We start from the raw sequence: 22472 nt of genomic DNA, 5'->3' as shown, positions 1-22472 counted from the left end.
TCAATTCATTGTTGATCAGAAATTACCTAAAAAACAAATTTTTAGTCAAGGCAGAAAATCAGATTGGAGAAACTTATGGTTGTAGAAAGTGGTCACATGCTCTGTAGAAAGCTCCGTAGGACTGTGATCTCCCTTCTGATTTGTACAGAAGTCACAAACAACCACCACATGACCCCCAGCGAAATACCAAAGATAATTCTGCTCAAAAATAAACAAGAATGAAAAATAAACTCTTTTGGTACATCATCTACAGGAACAAACTCTTTTACATGTAGCATTTTATTTGGTTGTCACAACCCTGATAGGAGAGTACCATTACCTACTGTTTGGAAAGTGACAGGACAGATTAAATGACTTGCTCAACATCTCAGATGATTTGTGATGGAGAGAAAACTAATAGTCATGTATCCTGTCTCATGATCTCATCACTTTTCCACCAGATCGTGCTCCAGCCAGAACTCCTGTGGTTTCTTGGTCTCCAACAATGACTCTGCTTCAAACTAGCAAGAGTTCAGTTTCTATTTAAAAGAAAAAATGCATAATGACCATAATACATTATATGATGTTAACTTACCGTAGTAATCATTTTGCAGTATATACATACATCAAGTCATTATGATGTATACCTTGGACTAATGCAATGTTATATGTCAACTGTGTCTCAATAAAATTGGAAAAAAATAATGCATTATAATTATGTATTGCTTAGCAATTTACAAAGCATGTACATTCAAATAACTGATCTCCTGTGCAACCCAGAGACATCCCGAGAGAGAGTGGACGATATTCTTGTCCTGTCACTGATGAGAAAACAGACTTATGCCTTTTAAAGGGATATCCAGATAAACAGGAGCAGCAACAGGACTCAAACACCTGTGGTGGATCCAAACCCTGGAGCAGAGACCCAGCCTCCAGAGAGGCCCCTTATAAGGGTATGAAGGAGTTTCTTGTATTTTGTTGTTTATCTTCCTAGGAAACAGGACAATAACAGATAACCCAATCTAATTTTCTACAGTCTTCTAAGGTGCTAATGTTTGATGTAAAAACTCACTGCCTGCAGTTTTTATCTCCCCTGAAAAATGATGAGGTCAAATATAAGTTTGGGAAGAAAACAAAACAGCCAACAGCCTTGAATGAGGGGACTTGGTGGGGCAGAGAGAAATCCTCTTTTCATGAGCCTAGAAGACAAAATTTTCCTCTTCTCCACGACACAGTTACCAATCCACACTAATTTATCAGGTAAAACTCTGGAGAACAACAATGAATTAGAACCAGGGGGAGCGCAGTGGAATTCAAGATGGCATAAGGGCTGTTTGAATGTAAATGCTTTGTAAGTTGCTAAGCAATACACAATTATTGCCCCTGGACCTTGGCTCCTCACTGACCAGTTATGTCCCCTTAGGAAAGTCACTTAACCTCCACAAGCTTTCATTTCCTATCTTTAAACTTAAGAATACCTACTTTGCCAAAGGAACTTAAAAGGTAATGAGGGAAAGCTGATGAATAAATTGTAGTTACCATTCCTGCTACCTCTTTCAAAGTGAGTGATTATCATGTTTTTAAATGTCCACTTTAACAGGTTAGAAATTCTGAGATTAGAGGGACACCTACCACATTCTGCCCTGGGCACTCCAGAAAGAGCTATTCTCCCTTCCCGCAAAAGCTTACATTCCAATGGGAGGCAGAGTCATTACAAAGGCCCCCAGGCATTCAGAGAACCAATAACATGCAAAGTCTCCTCAGGGGAGAATACACCCCTAAGTGGCATCCTGGCAGAAACACTGTGGCGTGGAAGAAAGGCAATAAGTGCAATTTCTGAAAGATGAGATTTCAAGTTTTGGTTCTGCCCCTTCTGAAGGAGCCCAGGGTCAGGCAGCAAGATTTTGCTGGGTGCTAAGCAGCACAGCGTGCTAGTGGCAGGAGTCCTGGGAGAACTGCATTAACTATGACCCTCTAACAGCATAATTGCTGCGTTTATGTGTCAGGGCCGACACTCAGGCCCCACTCATCCTGGGAACGACTGCCCTCCACCAGCTAGAGGTGGCTTGTCTTCCCTGACATGCCTGTCACTCCAGGGTGAAGACCTGAGAGGGAGAATCCATACCTCCCCCAAGTCCTCACTTGATTTGCCTCCCCAAAAGACTCTGGCCTGGTCAGCTTCCCTCACCATCCACCTTCTATTTCCCAGAATCACCCCCATCCTGCACAGCACAGGGGTTTATGTCTATATGTGTGGGAGGGAGCTTACCCTACTGTCCAATTTCTCTTCCTGGACTCCCACAGTCTCCTGAGGGTACACAGACCAGGGTCTCACCATCTCCACTCAGCACAAGCCTGGTGCCAAAGCCCTGACACTGTGCAGCTATTTACCCTGCCCTGAAAGCTTGACCCAGTGCGGCACACTGCTCTCTCTTCAGGGTGTGGTCCAAGTCCCCATCTTTTCATGTAAGAAGTCCTTCCTCCTGAGACTTTCTTGGCCATCAGAATCCAGAGCACACTCATGGCACCTAACTGAACTGTGCTGTCCTGTGAGTGTCATGGGGTACCTGTCTGGGGGCACCTGTCTGAGGCCACCACAGGTCAGATCACCTGCTCTGCCTGACTGGGACCCTTCCTTTCCACATGTGGTTCCTGAAGCTGCTCACAAACTCAAAGAGAATAAGCTTCCCAGGCAGTGGATGTGGTTACTATGCTCCCCGATAGGTGAGAACCTCAGAGTTCTCAAAGCCCACTGGCAGAATTTGACAATGGCCCTGTATGGTTCCCAAATAACTTTACCTGCATTAGCCTCATCCTCCTCATTGAGCATGTGAGCCTCTTCAAGTAGAAGCATCACATCTATGAATTCCAGGTGCTGGGGAACCCAGCATGCACTGAATATATGCATATCTGCAAAGAACAACAGTCTAAGTCCTCAGCCCTTAAGGACATCTCCATGCAGCTTTGGGGGAATCATGCTATCCTGAGCAGTCCCCAGCACTTAGCTGAATAATAATCTCTGATCATGGCTGCATGAACTATTAAAATGGCTTGAAGACCAGCTAGCCCAGAGGTGCATCAATGGACCAGTTGTATGTGGCAGCTAGAAAGACCATTGTAACCCTGCTGGCATCCTCCAAAATATGTCACCCCAGGCCGAACTTCCACTCACCAGCTGAAAAGGAAGAAGATAAGAATAACTAAACTGTGTGGGTAAATGTGCACTGACAGTCGTCCTTCTGGGGCATCATTCATGGGCTGGAACAAATGCAGGACTCCTCAGGGGCGTGACACTGGATAAAATGACCGCCAGGAGTCATCGCCAGGCTCCATTCCTCTGTCCCACAGGTCAGACCGATTTTTTTTTTTTTTTTACCAGAGCCCAGCCTCCAAGAACAAAATTTGGGGTATCGGTTTGCTATTTCCAATTACAGCAGGAAGGATAATTAGCTTTCTGTGATATTAGGCCAGCTCAGGCATCTGGGAAGAAATCCCAAGAGCCAAGCAGGACAGACTCACAATTGAACCGTCAGCACAGATGGAGACAGTCTGCCCTGTCAAGCCCACCCTCAGGGTCCTGATCACCTACTGTCCTAGGACGTGCAAATCCTGAGGAATCAAGCTCCCGAGCTGATACGTTTAGAAGGGAAAGGGACTATACTCTGAAAAGTAGGTCCGTGATATAAAATTAACACCCTACCAGGCAATTTTAATGTCAAAGACTACAAATGCCCACTCATCCAACTTCTCTGAATGAAAAGAGCAAAAGCGCTTAACTTCATCCCCTCTTTCTGCTCCACTAGCCCCCCCCCACACACAATTTAGTATAAAAAGAAAAAAATCATTATTTCTGAGGAACAAAGCACCTCAAAACTCATATATTTGAACACCAAGAAGAGCGTATGTCTCAGTGAAACAGAAAAGACTCTTGGAAAAATGGTGCCTTTGCAAACAGCATTTCATTTGTAAAGAATACATCTAAATTATCCCCTGTGCTGTTATTTCTTTAGCAGTTGGGGGACAGAATAAAGCTAGCTCCAATTAAGACAACTTTAATTTTAAAATAAAAATGAAGAGGCTTCTTTTGCCAGCATCCTATGTTCTTCACTCACATCTGTGCGCCATTCAGGAGAAAAGACAGTATAAAAACCAGCAGCTGAGCAGAGACTATGGTTAACAACAGAACTACTACAAATGCCACATTTTGACAATGGTCAATAGCAAGGGGGTTTTCCTCACACTCTGTCCCCCCTGCTCCCTGACTCTCACTGGGGCTCACAGAAGGATGCCCTCTCTGGAAGTGTACAGTATCCAGAATTGCTCTCTTTGGTAAACAAAGCTCTGCCTAGGAATCACCCGATTTCTCTTTGGCCCATATCCAACTAAATCAGCAGAAGTTCCAGGTAGGATTTTCTCCTTCCAAGGGTCAAAGTCTTTTCCCCTCAGAAGTTCCACACATTTACTACAATAATTTGAGACTTCATCAGAAAGCCATTACGCCTGCAAACACTAAATTATTTAAGTGATGCCTTGTATATAAATATTTCATATCAGAAATTGATTTCCAAATGAAGTACACATGAAGAATGACCACACTAAGCAGTGTCCGAGTACATCTTGCTGTTTTAAAATACAAAAGAAAGTAAAGTACAGGCAGTATTTTAACGTAACTGAAAAACTGAATTCCACATGAAGTCATGCATGATTATATATACCATCTATGTAGAAGAAAAAATTGCCGCCTCCAACTCCCTTTGTGTCAGACTAGAAACACCATACCCAGGAGAGTCTTCAGGAAGCAGAGCTAAATAAAAGGCTTTGAAACAAATTTCAGGTTTGCTAAACTGGATACTTTTTTAAATTGCCATGTCTTTAAAGCACTGAATTTTAACCTTGGTTAACACCAGCATAAGAGTTTAAGCACTCCAACCCTAGAAAAGCTCTGTCCACTACCCCCTATCCTATGTCAAGGGGCAAAGGGGAAAAAAAATCCTGTTTCTCAAAGCTGTGAGAAAAAACAGGGCTGTGGTGGACCCCAAGTCTTCAAACACACACTCTCTCAGTGGCGAGAGCAGCAGTCACATTGAAAGGGGTGAACAAAAAACCAGAGATGAACAATAAACATCATTAACCAGGGCTCCAGGCAGCACAGAATAAAACAGCTCAAAACAAATGGGCACTGAAGACCCCCAACAAAAACTTTCCAGGCAGCCCCAGGAGTGTGACAGCCCAGGCCCCTGGGGTAGCCCTAAAGCGTGGCAAAGAAGGGAAAGTGGGCAGGGGGTCCTCAGTGGAGCCCCTCCCCAGCCTCTCCAACAACATTGCTGCTCCTTTCCTCCATATTCTCCTTGGGTACCCTGGGAAGAAGGCATAACAAGACCACGTGGGGCTGAGCCCAATAAAAGATGCCCACTTCTTACACCAAACCAGTAGTGCCAAACTGAGCAAATTAGTGCACACATGTAACCCCCAAATGTACTATCAGCAGAGCACCACCTCGCTGGTGGAGACTTAGAACAAACACACATACAGCAAACTTTCCTTCACCACAGCAATAGCTGAGAAGAAAAAAAGTGTAACTCCTCAAGCCTTAGCAAAAGCTAAATCCTGCTCTCCTTAGCTGCTGCATTCAGCTTAATGTAGCTAAATTAACAAAATGTTCCCTTGGCATTTAAATTTTTTCTTTCATTTTTTTTCTCCTCATAAGCAGAGTCGGGGGGTGATGCATAGTAAGTCAAAAGACAAAGCAACTTCAAAACAAAATCAGTTATTTGTAAACAATCCTTGTGGGGATTTTTTTTCCCCTCCTCTCCCCCTACCCCAAGAAAAACGGCCCTGCCAGTTATAATGGAAAGCCAAGTAAAGATAAATCAATTAGCTTGCTAATTTCTCCCCTCTCATTTATTTAGCTCTGCACTGTATTTGTCGTAATTGACTACAATTATGTTAATTACTAACTCCAGTATAATTACTATATTTATTGTCATTGAGCAGGCGATGTACCCACAGCAAAGCTGGCATTTGTCGGGCATCAAGAAAGCAAACTGTCGAGAGGTGATTCTCGGCAAACTGGCGGATGTGGCTTCAGCAAATGAAAGGGCAAAAGAGATTTCATGCAATGTTAGTTTGAAAGCACCGGTTCATTAAGGATATTAATTTTCTGATAACTACACATTTAAGTATGACACACTAGCGCAGTATCTACAGGATTTCACAATTATTAATGCGTGACAGTTTCAAATGCTAAGTGAATCAATTAAACAGCAGCATTCACAATTTGAGAAGAGATAACTGCTTCATAACTACCTAAGACTACAATTTTCACATGACAAAAAAGAGCCATTGAGGCGCCTTCAAAACCTGACAGGTCAAGAAAGAAGTTTGAAACAAAAGCACCTTACAACCATCATCTCTCCTCTTTACTTGTCAGATCAACTTTGCTAGTGTCTCCCCAGAAACGGCATCACATGCCAGCTGCCACAAGGTGATTTTTCATGTCTTGTCAAAGAAATCTTTTATTCTATTTGCTCTGCATTAACATGTTACATTTATTGATCAAGGGCCTGTTCGGCAGCCACAGCAGGGCACTGAGCTCTCCATGCCTACGGGGCTTTGATGTCCCGGTGACATTCCAGCTCGAATAATGCACATACTAAATGGATTTAATGCAGAAATGTGTTTGGACCTGACAGTTACATTAATAACAGCCCCTCACACTGATAAATATGCAATTGCTACTATTAAGAGTTACCCAATTATGGGGAAAATATTTCTCTACCTTAAAAATAAATCCATCAAGGAAAAAAAAGTTTTAACAATGGTGCCTTCTCCTAAAACACTCCTCCAGCTGCAGAAAGCGCGTCTGTGGTGGGGGGGCGCTGTTAACACCCCCATCTCCTGCCCTCCCCTCCAATTGTTTTTAATGTCTTGCTTTATCTCAAGAAAGGTTTGGGGATTTTTTTTTAAACCTCTTTTGTTGGTCTTCCCTGCTCTACCCGTCTCTTATTTCTTCAGAACCAGAGAAAAAGCAGACACCCAGGAGACTGAAAAAATTGGGTTCTGTATAAACTCAGAGAGGAGGTAAGGAGAGGTGGTGCAAAGGTGGGGGCACGTATCTGATCTCCATAATGATGGGTCTGGAGAAGGTGGTGTCTTTTTTTAATATAAACTCTAAAGGAAACATGAACATATGTGTATGTCTCTCCCTCATTGAAAACCCTAAGTGACCTTGTGCTACGGCAGTGATGGGGGTGGGGGTGCAAAGGGGAAAAGAAAGCAGCTGGGAAAGAAGAGACCTTTTATTAAGAAAAGTCTCAGCCAGGGAGAATTTGTAGTTATTATATCCTGCAATTAAACACAGGCACCAGCAAAAAAGCATAATCGCTCCCCTTTCATCATAAAGGAGCAGGGAACAGCTGAAATCACCAACACTGCAGTCCCTGAGGAGACAAGAGGAAAAAGGCTTTTCAGATGGTGGGTGTTGTGCATGCGAGTGAGTAAATGCGCAAGTACAAACACACACACAGCACATCTTCTCTTCTCTCCAGATTCAAAACTCATACATGCAGTAATCCATCTCAGGGTTCCCTGTCTCAGTGCTGGCACAGCAAGCAGTCTGGCCACGGCCTTGCTGAGCCATTCCTCCCCATGACAATGACCTTCACCTGACCCATGCCTCATAGCCCAAGGGAAGATGGAGGATGAGTTCCCTGGGAACACCCACCTCCAAGGCAACCCAGGCCTCACAAGGTCCTGCCAACCCAAACTTTCCGAATCAAGGTATCAGAGAAACAGTAGAGAGGAGGAAATGCAACTGAATTCTGAGGCCTCTGACTTGGAGTTGCAGGATCCACTGTGATCCTGCGCTGGTGACTTCCACAGGCTACTCATGCTTTTAAAAGAAAAAAATCCCCCCCCCCCCCCCGACAAAGAATATAGTCTTGGAAATAGCCATCCTTCTTTTCATAGGAAGAAAGCAATGATTTCTACTTTGAGAAGAAGTTTGAAAACTGAAATCAAACCACCAGGGCCATTTAATCCCAGCTCTCCCATTTAATCATCAGGGTGGTCTAGGGCAAATTCCTAAAGCAACTGTTTGGGCCTCAGTTGCTTTACCTGAAAAATCTGAGTGATAATAGTCCCATTATCAAAATATCATTGGGAGGACTGAATGAAATAACACATGATAAGTGTTCTGCCTGGCCTTGGCATATACTGAATGCTCCATGATACTGGGTATTCGTTAATAAGACAAACATGACTGATGTCACTTGTCTGATCCAGAGCCCCTAGATTCCATTGGAGAGTAGAGCTAATCACCTCTATTGTGTAGCTCATTGAGAGACACTCTGCAAGCTATTTCAAGGAGAACTCAGAGGCTTTCCTCAACAGAGGTAGCTGGCATGGGAAAGGGAAAATTTTTTTATCCAAGGTTGTCCTATGCCCTGCAAAACATTTAGCACCCCCAACCTCACCCACTAAATACTAGTAGGACCCCCTATTTCCATCCTTGTGACTAAACTTCATGGTTGAGAACCTGGAGGGGCAGTGAATAGAAAGTCTCAAAGAATTAAGTTCACTAGTCCCCCGCCCTCCTCCCAGCAAATCACCAGTGCTTCCAAAAGCCACCTCGATAACAGAGGGCAGCATTGTCCACATGCACAATGATTGCCTCAGGATAGAGAGCAGGGCAGAGGGAGAAGATGGAACAGTGAGGCCCAAGATTCTGGGGGAGCAAAATGGGTAAAAAAGAAAATAAAAGGCAGTACTAAAAAGTCTAGGAATTTCTTACCATTGTGGCAAACACTGTAGGAAATATGGAGACAATGTTTAAGACAGCACTTTCTAAATCACACTGCGAGCTATAGAAATCATCACCTATGAGAAAACTGAACTTCATTATGTCCCCTTAGACCAGGGGTCCCCAACCTCCCTGCTGCAGACCCAGTACCAGTCCAGGCCTATTAGGGATGGGGGCCACACGGCAGGAGGTGAGCTTGAATGTAATGTTCTTGATTCATCCCGAATCCATCCCTCCTCCCCGCCACCTCGGTCTGTGGAAAAATTTTCTTCCATGAAACTGGTCCCTGATGCCAAAAAGATTGGGGACTGCTGCCTTAGACAACTCTCATCCATTGTCCACCCCTCCCCCTGCTCAGTCTTACCCACAGTGACTCAATGGCCCATTTTCTCTGGCCAAAAGGTGGAAATCCAGGAAAGCAGGACACTTTGGGAGGAGAAAGGGTGCTATACAAACCTGCCCCTTTAGTGATCTTTCCCTTTCCCTCCCTCAAACTGTTTTTGGTAGTTCTAGTCACAGAAGACACCCCAGAAAGTGTTGTAAGTACAGGAAATCAAAGTGTTGCTACAGAAACATTAAATATTACCTGCCAAGTCATTTTCCACATCACCTTTCTATTGTATGTTCTGTATTAGCAGCTGGAGACACTAGAATTGCCAATGATATTCTTGGAACAAAAAAAGATGCTTTTCACAACACTGCACAGCTTACAAAGAACAGGATTTCCAAAACACATGTACCCTTGCCTACTTGGAATTTATTGATTCCCTAGAACTATTTTGAAAATTGACCAAAACAGTTTATCTTTCTAAAGCCTATATTTTCCTACCATCTCTTCCTCTCTCGGTGTTTACTGACATGAGTTCTGTTGCCATCCCATCTCCAATATCAGCATGTTCCCCAGGTTAAGACCAACACATTTGGATTTTGAAAACAAGGCCCCTGACTGCAAAGAAACTACTTGTTGAAGACCCAGTGCCAACAGAACATGCCCTTTAAGCTGTTCTCCTGAGAGTCTGGGTGAGGAATGTTCTCTCTCACCCATTCCCAGTGTAACATAAACAAACGAATGCTCCTAGCTGACAGAGATGCAAAGTATGTATGATATGAGTGGGTTTAGCTTATGGAACAACAGAGGCACTTAGAGAACTAAGGTATTTATATTGGTTAGTATGTGTTAGGTTATGCTACATTAACAAATATCCTAAAATCTTGTAACAGATTTATTTCTATTGTACAGTCTATGTCCAACATAAATCAGCAAAGAGTTTTGCTCATTTATGTCAGAAACCAAGACCGATGATCATATAGGTAGAAGAGAAAGTTGCAAATTGTGCATCAGCTGTTTGAGTTTCTGTGCATTGGTCACACCAAAAGGTGCAGAGATGTGGAAACACATTGTGTTTTGAAGACGAAATTTGGAATGTCTGCGAGGAACCCTAATATGACTACCTGAGATGGTCTCTGTGGAAGATCAAGCCTGGGCTTTTAGCCCCACTAGCTCCATGTTTAAGCTGTAGTCATAGGTATGCTTATTGAAGACCTATCATACACCAGGTAGTCTGTTATGCACTTCACACACAGTTACTCTCAACATTTTTGCAATTCACTTAAAACCAGTTAAATCACTGGTGACATAAATAGGATTTCAAGCTAGGGTGGTCTAAACCCAAAACCTTGGTTCCTTTTAACTCCATTGCCCATTTTCCCAACTTATGAGGAAGTTATCAGGCCAAGTTTTATGTAGAAGTTCACAACAAATAGAAACGTTGGTGTTTCTGTCCTCGAAGCTGTGATGGTGCACCACATGTCTGCCTCACTGCCTGGGGGAGAGGACAAAGCCACCATCTCTTTATTGGAGGTGTCAAAATTCCCCAATCCTTCACTTCCATCCTTGCCAAAGCCTAGGAAGCTACAAGTAAGCTCCCACCTAAGAAATTTTCTCCTAAGCAATTTCCCCAATCAGTGTAGTTATCAGAGTGATGCTAGATAAGATGGGACTGCAAATAATTTCAATTTTAAAATGTAAGCTTCCTGTTGCCATAGATCAATTAAACCCCCTCAATTTTATGGCCATATTGACATAGGCATATTTATCACTGTTTGCCTTGGGAGCCCTGCTCTGCCCTCTGTGTTCAACAAGCTCAGCAGGCAACTCACTCAAACCACTCAAGGCCCTTGGAGGGGAGAAACGGGGCCACCATGGAGAACTCTGCCCTTTCCCAGTCAGGAGAGAAGGAAAACTGAAGCTGGAACAACTCATTAACGAGCTCTCTTTGCCTTGAGCAGATCAGGGGACCAGCACAGGCTAAAATTTAGGATCTCTTTATTGATCAGCTAAGTAAAAGTAAAATATGAAAACCTCAAAAACAAGCTTAAGGAAGAACTTAGAACAATGAATATTTAAATATTCTTGGTACAGAAAAGGGTATATCCTCTCCTGAGGGCAATCTGACATCTATATCAAAAAGTCCTCTGACAATTCTGTCTCTAGGACAATATCCCTAACAATTAATCAGAGACATATTCATCAATCAGTATTACAAGGCTATTTATAATCAAGATATTTATAACAGTAAAAAAAATCTGAAACAATCTAAATGTTCAACGCTAAGAAATAAAAAAACATTAAAACTGTAATGCAGTATTTATTGAGGTGGAAAAATACTTCCAACACAATGTAAACATCATTTTTACGATATCTGGCATTAATAAAGACAATAAAATGTTAACAATGGGGACTTCTGGGTTGTAAGACTATCAGTGATTTGAGAGAGGTTTTTTCATACCTTTCTGAATTTTCCAAGTTTCTATGTCAATAATTATTCTTATAAGAAAAAAAAATTTTTTAATAAAATCTAAGTTACAATTTCATGGAGATGTAGACGTCGGACTCATGATCATTAATGCATTCAAGTTCAAGGGGCAACCTGAGTAGCTCCCTGCCCCTGCCCCCAGGAGTCTTGTCCAGGAAGAAGGAAATCTGGGGTGAAAGGGTGGAAGAGAGAACTGTTTAAGTCTTTTAAAGGAGACAGAAATTTTATTCAGACCTATTGTCTTGCTTCCCTTTCCAATTTACCACCTCACAGGGCACATACTACTTCCAAGGACTTTCACTCCACAGGACAGAGTCATAGAAACAATACAGCTTGAATTTCCATGACCTTCTGCATGGAAATATAACCAGTTTAATATTGGACAACCCAAAATAAGGAGAGGAGGACTCACGATAGTTAGTACAGACAGAAGACTGAAGTGGAAGGGGAAGAAAAAATATATAGCAACTTAAAAGTTCAGAACTTATAAATCCATAACCACCCTTCCCTCCAGCACAAACAGGTGGCCACAGGGAGAATCAGCAGAACCATCACTTTCATAAATGAGATTAATAATAATGATGGCGTATGCCTATGAATTAATGGTAAGACAATAGAGAAGGATGTTCCTAACGTGAGTTCTTAACTGAAGCCTGGTACCTCCCTTTTAACTAACACCTTGGCAAGAAGTAATACAAATGTGATCATGTATGAGGAAATTCACATGCTTGTGCACGGAATGTCTGGAAGACTACAAAAACGTGAGCAGTGCAGAGGAGAACTGGGAGGCTATGGGACGTAAGTGCAAAGAAGACATTCTTTTCACTATTTTAGATGCGCCGTGTGCATATATTAACAACTCAAAAAATGGATTAATAGAACTCCTTGCCTGAAAACAAACTGTGGCCTAAAATATAAACAGACTGTGGCTGATTTTACAGTCTATAGAAGGAGAAAAATCTGTATTGGGGTATCATTCTGTTTAAGGCAATACCCTGACATGACTCTGGATATGAAAAGGAAACGTGCAGATATGTTCTAAAAAGGGCAAGGGGGAAGTTTCTCTGTATATAACAAAGTGAGAAGAGTTTGTATTCTGAGGACAGTTCTGGGAAGAGGATAAGGGACATGGAAAGGAGAGGAAGGGGCTGGGAGAGAGAGGCACCTGGTCACATGCAGGGAGCCTGACCTTAAGGAGAGGCATGGCCAGGGGTAGCCTAAAGATTTCCGGGAACAACGCTATCCCAGACTTGCGTGCGGCAATTACCACCTTGCCCCTCCCAGTACACTTCCACTGTCAGTAGAAGTCTGTAATATATAGTAATGTTGCGCTGGGCTTTGGAGAAAGAAAAGGAGTGTCCCAAGTGGGGCCAGACAGGCTGCCAGGAGGCAGAACAGCAGGCCACAGAGCAAAGACATGGTTAGAGCAGGGAACTATGGTGAATCTGGGTGCAGGGCAAACTGACCAGGACTTCCATGGAAACAGTAGGGGGGCGGGGCGCCTATGCAGAAACATTCTACAAAATGTGGGACGGGCATTCACAATATTTCATGTAGAGATGATGATCCCTGCAGCCTTGTGGGCTTCAATCATCTGTTACCTATCCCCTTATTAGGAAGGTAAGTTTATGATCTTCTTTCTCTTTCCTTCTCCGTATTCTCTCCCCTCCAATGTTTTTTTAAAAAAAGAATTAGCTAAACATCTCAAACATCTTTAATTGTGAACCAGCTGAAGGGAAAGATAGACACCAGTGTCTGAATATGCTCAACTGTTCCTCTGACACCCAAGAAAAACAGTGCTGCCTCCATTCATCCCACAGTTAGGTGAATAAGACAGTCAAAGATGATCCAATCCCAACCATACCCACGTCAAGTCCGGATTGCTCTACTCCATTCTGGTCTGCAACTCCCTGCAGCTCAATCAAGTCCTAATGTAAACCTTTCCCAAACCTTAGACCTGGCTCTTCCTTTGCTCATATCTGCCCCAAGCCAGCCAGAATCCAGTGTGCAGATCACACACTGACTACAACACTGACAAGAAGAACCTCCTGACCAGATGTGATAATTCTTCAACCCCACCACGATGGAAATGTCTCTCCTCTAAAAAAAAAAAAAAAAAAAAAAAAATTAAAGTCATAACTCCTCTCCCTCTCACTTAATTTTCCTGCCTCCAGGACTCATCATTTCCTCTGATAAACCCTTGTAGATCCAGCTCCTCAGAGCCAAGAGCCCCTTCTCACCACCAACCCCACTCACCACACACACAGACACACCCCACCCCTCCCAGGGTCTAGCCCTTCCTCCACCAAATGAAGACAGGGCCCCTGAGTGTGACAAAGATGTCTGTTTCCTCAGACTTGAAGGCCCAGTCCCATGACCTGGGCCTGCTGACACACTCCCTTATGGGGCCCAGCCTCCCCAAACCCACATCCGGGCTCTCACCAGCAAGGCAGCCACAGCCTGAGCCCCTAGAGGCCAGTTACACAGAAAGAACTCCTACCACTTCCCCACAAAAGAACCCTTTGCCTGAGGAGCTATTTAAAAGGCACACATGTCTATGGCATGGTCCAATCCAGACTATGTACTCCATCCTTTCCTTGGACATTGGGGCCAAAAACCATCCTTAGTTTCTTAAGAGTCAGCATTTGTTTGTTTGGCATCCTCTCATCACTATTCATTACTTTGCAACTTTCCAGTTTCCACATCTCCCCACAAGTCCAGGAGAGAACACCCACAGTACCCACTCTTTACATCACTCTCCAGACACCCCTTCCCTGGAGAAGGGGCCTTGTAGCATGGCCATGTGCTCCTGAGCACCGTCCAAAGATGCTCTGCTGGTTCAGCTGAACCTTAAATCCCCTCTACCAACGGGTGCCTTAATGCCCTGAGTTTTGTCCATCTTCTCTCAAACTCTTAATTCACAGACTCTTAATTCCTGACCCAGACATTGGGAGAGAAAGACTCCAGGGTGTAGAAGGAGGAAAGTGCCAGGGCCCTGGGGTAGTATTTGGGCTCCCATCTCTCCTTCTACCCCAAGAGAGTTGGTTCCATTCAGGGGATAGCAGAGTTCACAAGAGGACACTTAAGGGAAAAGCCCTGCATGGGACCAGCTGCCTAGGAAAAACCATCACCCTGACCCCTGCTCCTTGAGCCCACTGGTATCTGCTTTCCAAGCATCTCCTACTTCCTGCCCCTAAACAAGGCTCAATTCAAAACCTTTAAGAAGAAATTAAGTAGCTGTCTGTATTATCCATTGGAATAACATAAGATCACACTTACCTTTTGCCAAGACTAGAACAGTTGTTAAAGAGTTTTCCCTCCTACCCACCCCATGCCAATTGTGTTTGAATTACTTTGAAATACCATCTGGGAGAAATCATAAATATTTAAGGTTACAATTCATAAAAAGGCAAAGAAAGCACACACACACATGTACCCTACCTGTGACTTGGGAAATCTTTGGGAAATGGGGTTGTCCAGAAGAGCATTCCTAAATGCCTCCAAAACATTCTTACTGATTCCATCTCATTCCTCCCCCCAAGAGTATTCTAACTTGTCTGCCCGAGTATCAGTGAGAAAGAAAAAGAACAAAGTGAAATTCTCCTAGGAACTTATGTGACATGGACAGCGCTCATGTTCCCTGCTTCTTCAGTGGCATGATGAGGCTAGCCAAAAGAATCATTCAATGGGGTGTGGGTCCACACATCTCAGATCCCTGCACCCTAGGCAGAGCTAGAGCAGGTGGCTTCTACCCGCAAGCTGTTAACAGAGGCACTGGGCCTCCCAGGCCTGGTCTGAGTCTTGTGAAGGTTACATACCTCAGAAGGTTAAAACTCAGATCGAGCCTCTTCGCAAAATGTCCATAGTCCCTGCCGAGGTGCTCTGGAATTTCTCTGCTGTTCTGGCCTATGTAGGACACCTGGAAATTAAATGGAACAGAAAATGTGGCAAATGGAAATCGCCCAGGCGCTCGCAGCCCTGAGTCATTGATCCGGTAATTGCTTCCGCAACTTTAAAGGCAAGCTCCTCACACACACACACACACACACACAAAAAAAAAAAATGCCATATTTGTGGCTGTTTTTCTGATCAGATCAGCTCTGGGGGCTTCAGGACTCTGCCAACAGCTCCCCCTCTCCTGTACGCTTAGCATGATGAAGACAAATCCTAGCACAATGGAAATTGGGCTAAAATTGGACAGATTCAGATGTCCAAAAAAAAACAAAAAACAAACCAGAGTCAGAGCATGGTGATATAATCTCAGCAATCAGCCTCTCGTTCAGGGGCATTTCCAACAGCTGCCCCTCTGGCTGTCCTTCTCCTCCACTGTCCTCCGCCTTTCCCAAATACCCTGTTATGCACATCACCTCATAAAGACACAGCAGATGCACTTACCAGCATTCAACCTGCAGGATGCTGAACAAATAGGTTTGGACAAGAAAACCTTCCCAGACCGCCAATCCCATCTTATTACCACTGTGTATTAAATGTCTGCCTCACTCTGAACAAAGCCTATTCAAAGGCAACAGGACAACAACTAATGGCCAGGGCTTCCAAGTCTCCCTCCTCCAAGGAGCCTTATGCAATCAACACCATTCTACTTGCAGAGCTCTTCCCTTAGGCATTATTTTACTTACATTATTAATCTAGTATGTGCCCAAATATTAAGAGGATGAATGAAAATTTGATCCCAAAACTTCTGACTGTGACAAGGTCAAAGGGCTTTCTCACTGCTGCAATCACCTAGTGTTTGAAACCCATTTTTACAGACAGCACCCCATGGGCAGGTTTGGCAACTCATTCCAAAATCCATTAAACAAGCCTGTGGGTCAGAGTTGGCTAGTAGGTCATGATACATGATACTTCCCTGCAGAACTCTACCCTGAATTTCCCTGCAGAACTCTACCCTGAATTTCCAGGTAGAAATTCAGACCCATCACACAGCTACAACCTTGATCCTCTCCCATCCTTGCCACCCACAAGTCCACATTCTTCTGTCCATATAGACAAGGATGTCTTGGAATGAGTAAAAGGCTCCCCAGGGGGTTATGATTCCTAATGGGAAACAAGAATATGGTGGCCATCTCAAATATTAGGTTTACCCATATGAATAACTAGTATTCAATCATTTTAGAATTACAAAAACAGCACTTTCACATGGCTCAACCTAATGTAAATCACACTTCACCCTAGCACCCTCAATGATTCAAGTCATGTCTCAACCCTCTCCTATCCAAAGGGGACAAACTTCTGACAATACAATACAATTCACTGTCCTTCAGTAACTTCATTCCTGGAGGAGAAAAAGTAGGGAGAAGGGACAGAAAAAATAGCTAACTCCATTAAAATAATTTTGCCTTGGGAAGATACAGGCTAAAAACCAAAGGACTCTAAGTTCAAGCTAGCAAGCTCTCCCCTCTCTGCATAGGACTCATTTTTCTTCAGAACCATTTGTGAAATAAATTAAATTCTGCTTCCAAGCCAAGATAGAAATCATACACCAAGGAGAGACTAGGGATAAAGCTCAATCAATGTAGGGACTTCAGTTTCCCTCAGGATATCCACTCAGAATATCCACATAGTATTCAGTTTCCCTTATCATGTTCTGCATGGTAAGTTCACATTGACCACCCAGGTCCCTGGTGCTCACCACAAACCCCTGCTTTTCACCTTGGCATGTACCACCATCTCGTACATATCATCATCATTCAAGAGCTCTGATACATACAACAGAGAAACTGAGCTTTAGATGTAGCAACTGAGCTCTTTCCTTGTAGACCCACCAAGGACTAAATCTATAGGGACCTAGTTTTTCAAAACCCCTCAAGTTTATACAGGAAAACTAGGACTCCAGAGGCCTGCCCAGTGTAATAAGCTTCTTATTGATAGAGCCCAGATCATGGCCTGCACCAGGAATAAGGACTTCCAACTTGAGGGCATGGAGTTCTTACAAATCCACATGTGGATTTTCCTGATCAACAAATGCCAATGGAACATCTATCATATATTTTGGCTTCACATTGATTCTTCTTAACTGAAAGGTCAAGGACTACCTCATGACATGTTGAAGGCACTAGAAACATGTCAGACGCTAGGAAAGGAGAGGAATATTTGCTCCCCTTTTTCTTCGGTAAGAGTCCCCTTCAGAGGAAACAGCAACACTAAGGAGAGCTATCACTACAAAGCATTCAAATCATTCACAGCATGTCTGACAAGACTTGCATCATCTTGTTTTATTATGTGGTCTTAAAGAGCACAACATCCCAAGAAAACTAAACAAAGTACAACTTGTTCCCATTCAACAGAGACAAAGACCAAGTCTCCAAAACCTAATAGGAAAACCAACTTGACAAGCCATTTGCATATTTGGACCATCTACATGGTAAACTGGAAGCCTTTAGAGATTATTTTAGAGTGAAAACAACCATGTTGAAGGGTTCCTAGCAGCTGGAACAGGCTTAAAAACAGCAGCTGTTTCCAAGCACTGCAACCAACACTCATAAGAAGAGACCTGTTTAAGAAGTGCTCCTCAGCAGAAGACATGGCCTCTCAGGATGTCAGGAAGCTTCTTGGAGCACACCACCACCTAATGCAAGATACGAGGCCAGAAGAACCAGACCAAAAATTGTTAGTTTCTTCAGCAAACAAGAGAAGGGATGTAGGGATTAATCTTAAACAGCACAGAAGAGCACATTTAAAATGAGAAGTCATTCTATTAAGTCAATTATCTTGATATACACTAAACTGAGGAACAAAGTTTTATACTTTTAACTTACTTACCTTATATAATCTGTACCCCAAGACTTCTACCTTGTGTGAAGTGATAGCATGAAGGGACACTATTATCAGGGGAATTAAAACATATCAAGTTAAAGACCTCTACAGAGAGAAAAACAAAATTGTCTTGGGAGGATTTCTACACATACACACACCCAACCCTACTAAAGGGTTGCAGAAAATTACCAAACTGTAGCACACCAAGGGACTCTTTGTGCAGTTGGGACAGTCCAACTCCCAAGACATTTTTAGAGATGGTGGGTTTGTTCATAGTCACACTGAGAGAAGATTTTATGATACTTGGCCCCAGCCAGGGGTAAGGGATCCTTGATTTTACATTTTTAGTACTGTTCTATCCACGTTGTCACAAATGGTAGAATTTCATTCTTTTTTAATGGCCAAGTAATATTCCATTGCATATATGTACCACTGCTTTTATATCCACTCAGCTATTAATGGGTGTTTGGGTTATTTCCATATTGTGGCTATTGTAAATAACACTACAATGAATATAGTATATCTTCTCGAATTAATGTTTTGAGTTTCTTCAGATATGTACCCAAAAGTGGAATTGTTGGGTCATAAGACAGTTTCATTTTTAACCTTTTGAGGAACCTCCATACCTTTTTCCATAGCAGTTGCACCAATTTCAATTCTCACCAACATTTGTGACAACTTGAATGAACCCAGAGGGTATTATTCAAAGTGAAAAGGTCAGAGAAAGACAAACACCATATGATTTCTCTATATGCGGAACCTAAAGAACAAAATAAATGAATAAACAAAACAGAAACAGACTCATACAGAGAACAAACTGATGGCTGCCAGAGGTGCAGGGGGTTAGGAGAATGGGTGAGAAAGGTAAAGGGATTAAGAATTAAAAACTGGTAGTCACGGGGATGTAAAGTTCAGCCTATGGAATATAGTCAGTGACATTGTAATAACTACGTATGGTGCCAGGTGGGTGCTTGAATTATCAGTGGGGGGTGGATCTCTTTGTAAATTATATAATTGTCTAACGACTCTGCTGTACGCCTGAAACGAATATAAAATATTGAATGTCAACTGTAATTGAAACATAAAATTTTTAAGAAATAATAATAAATTTGCACTACTAGAAGCTCTGTCAGAGTAGAAACAGCCCTGGGCACAAGTGTGAGTCCCTATGCTGCTACTCACTAGCTGTATTACCTTGGATGGGTCACAGTCTTGTGGAGTGTGTTTCTTCTATAAACTAGTCAAATGCTAACTGCCTCCAACATTCATTAAATGCCTACCACCTGGCTATTATCTAGTCAACACTCATGAAACAGCTCCATGAGTCACATATTACCCTCATTTGTACTTATATAACAGGAATGAGGTAACATCTTTGAAACACAGCACGGTCCTCAGCACCTGGTGACCACTGGATTAGACCAATGTTACTACAGAAGGGATTTGTTATTCTGATGTCTGTTGGGCACAACATTCCAATGTCCAGATTCCAAGTTTACATTAGTGTGTTAATGTCACTACTTTAATTGTCACAAGCTAGCGGAAAAAGAAGATTGAGAACTTTACGCTGAATATACCGTATTTTTTGGATTATAAGACATGCTTCCCCCCTCCCCCAATTTGGGAGGAAAATGGGGGTGCATCTTATAGTCTGAATGTAGCTTACCTGGCTCAGGGCGGGGGGGGGGGGGTCTTTCCTATTTTCCTCCTCTAAAACCTAGGTGCATCTTATAGTCCGAAAAATACAGTAAATGATGCATTCAAGCTAACAGAAGGCCCAGTGAAGTCAGATCCATGTTGAATGAAAGGTTTTACAGAGAAAGTGGAGGGAGAACTACATCTCCAAGCATTTGATGTTGAGGCCTGTAGAAGTCTCATTAAATTATTTTAATTTTATTGGTGTTATGGGTTTTTTATTCTTAAATCATCCCTTTATTTAAAGTTTATAGAACTTAAAAATGAGCTTAGAAAAAGTTATATCTGGTTTTATATTTATATATTTAAGCAATGTTGTAATAAAAACAATATTAACCCTATGGGCTCACGGGAAGTCCCCCGCACCAAGAATGATTACCAAAGTTTGAGAAGTACTATGTGACACATTCAAGGTGTCTTATGATGGCTGTCATTAGAAATTGCAAGGGGCAGAATGCTAAGAGACCCTAACCTCTGGTCTACCACTCAGGGTTAGTTAGGATCTTTAGGTGGTTTTAGGACATGGGGCACTAACACCCCAGAAGCATTTCTCAGCTCCTCCCCTGGCAGGTCCATCTGTTTAAAACAGTCCACCCCACCACCACCGCGGCTCAGAAATGCCTCACCCACAGGTCAGTGATTACCCTTGGGCTGTTTGGGGTGGGCTTAAAGCAGAAGGTATAGAGAAAATCAAGTTTGGGAAACTGAGAAAGAGAAAAGGATGAACAAGAGAGTTCTCAGTGCCACGGTCAAGTCCTCCATGAAGCTGGAAGAAGCTATAGCCAAAGAATGCTGGGTCTGAAATGCAGAGACCAAGGTCTGAGAGGAAAGGGACCCTTCTTTGGCAGAAGCCCTCCCCTCCAGACTCTCCCTCTAGGCAACCATGTTCACTACCAGAAGCTCCTTTTCCTTGCCAGCTAAATAAGGCCCATCATTTTTAACCTCTCCACCAGACTGGTACCTCCCTGGCCTGCTCACTTCTGAACTCTGAGAAGGGGAAAACATTCCCTTTAGCCCAAAAGTAATCTCAAAATCTAATTGTGCCTGACACTACCTGCTTTAGGCAATCCAAGGAGAGAGCTTCAAAATCTTAGAACTATCTCTCTAGGGTGTACAGGAAAGGGTAGGGAGTTGGAGGGCTGCCTTAATCAGAGGTTAAAAATAGAGACCTGGCTTTTCCAGCAGGTAAAAGGCACCTGGTCCCAGAGTGGCTGAGTCTATCCCTCCAGCAATGACTAAAAACACCTGAGGCTTCACCACAGGGATGAAAGCAAATGAAGCTGGTGTCTATCACCAGGGTCGAAACTGGAGTGTTGATATTTCCCATAGGCACCTATTCAAGAAATCAGGTGCCAAAATAAGAAAACCAGAGGGCTGTAGCCTTCTGCCTGCCCTGGATAAGGACCCTACGGTTAGGAGCCAGAGCCAGTCTGCAGTGGACCCTTGACCAAGCGTCTGCTGGGATGCATCATGATTTCACTTTGTTTGGTGGGCCAGAGGCACCTCTGCCTTCCTGGACTCTTGCCTCCATTATTTACATTTTTTTAAAAACTAAAACTAAAATTTATACAGGAACACCTAGGAGATATGACGGTTTGGGTTCCAGATCACCATAATAAAGCAAGTATCGCAATAAAGCCAGTCATAATCTTTTTGCTGGTGAAGGGTCTTGCCTTCAACTTACTGAAAACTCAACATCTACAAAACTCAACAAAGCAAAATATCAAAAGAAAAAAATAAGGTAAGCCTGCGTTTTACAACAGCATTTGGTAACAAAACGTTTTCTTTGATCAGAGTTCTTTTTTTTTATTCTGATTATTAAAGAAATTAAAACTTTTTTGTAGGCCCCCAAAAGTATGGTGGGCTTTGGGCACTTACCACTCTACCTAATAGAGAAGCCCACCGGCCGATTCTGGTCAGTGAGCGCTAGGGGCAGAGGGAGGTGGAAGCTACCAGGGCGACCTGGGGTTGGAGGGGGCCTTCCCCTTTCCGCCACAGCTAAGGAGTGTGCCAGACTCAAAGTAGGGGTCTCTTCTTACCAACCTAGGGCAGGCCTGGGCACGGGACAGACTTCCCACCTGCGGACCTGAGGTGAAGCAGGGAGCTCTATTTAGCCCCGGGCGCCCCTCGTGGTAATGCTCCCTCCCCAGACCAGCAGTGCCCCAGCGGGGGCGGGGCTGGGCCGGCAGACTTACTTGCGATCCACTGACCACGAGCCCGGCCATGGCGAAGGGGCGAACTTGCGACCCTAACTGCAGAGCTTGGAGCACAAAACGTGGTAGCAACGGGCAGCGCCGGCCGGGCTTTAGTTCCGCACTGGGCGGTCAGCTGACCCTGCGGAAGCGGGAGGCGCGGGCTATCATCGCAAACTCGGTTCAGCTGTGAGCCCGGCACTGCCAGGAGCCAGC

General features: G+C 43.5%; 1 long non-coding RNA gene across 1 annotated transcript; it reads right to left on the bottom strand.

Annotated features, from left to right (window-relative positions):
* Positions 1-147: 147 nt before the first annotated feature.
* On the bottom strand, positions 148-22272 carry LOC128780682 (uncharacterized). Its single transcript, XR_008426663.2, has 3 exons — positions 22260-22272; positions 15414-15514; positions 148-518 (listed from the first exon to the last, which is right to left on the bottom strand). It is a non-coding gene; the product is annotated as an uncharacterized lncRNA (long non-coding RNA).
* Positions 22273-22472: the final 200 nt, after the last annotated feature.

The sequence above is a fragment of the Desmodus rotundus genome, chromosome 4, assembly GCF_022682495.2.
Source record: "Desmodus rotundus isolate HL8 chromosome 4, HLdesRot8A.1, whole genome shotgun sequence".
NCBI lineage: Eukaryota > Metazoa > Chordata > Mammalia > Chiroptera > Phyllostomidae > Desmodus > Desmodus rotundus.
Note: the sequence above shows the minus strand (reverse complement) of the source record. Positions and strands in the feature narration are given on the sequence as shown.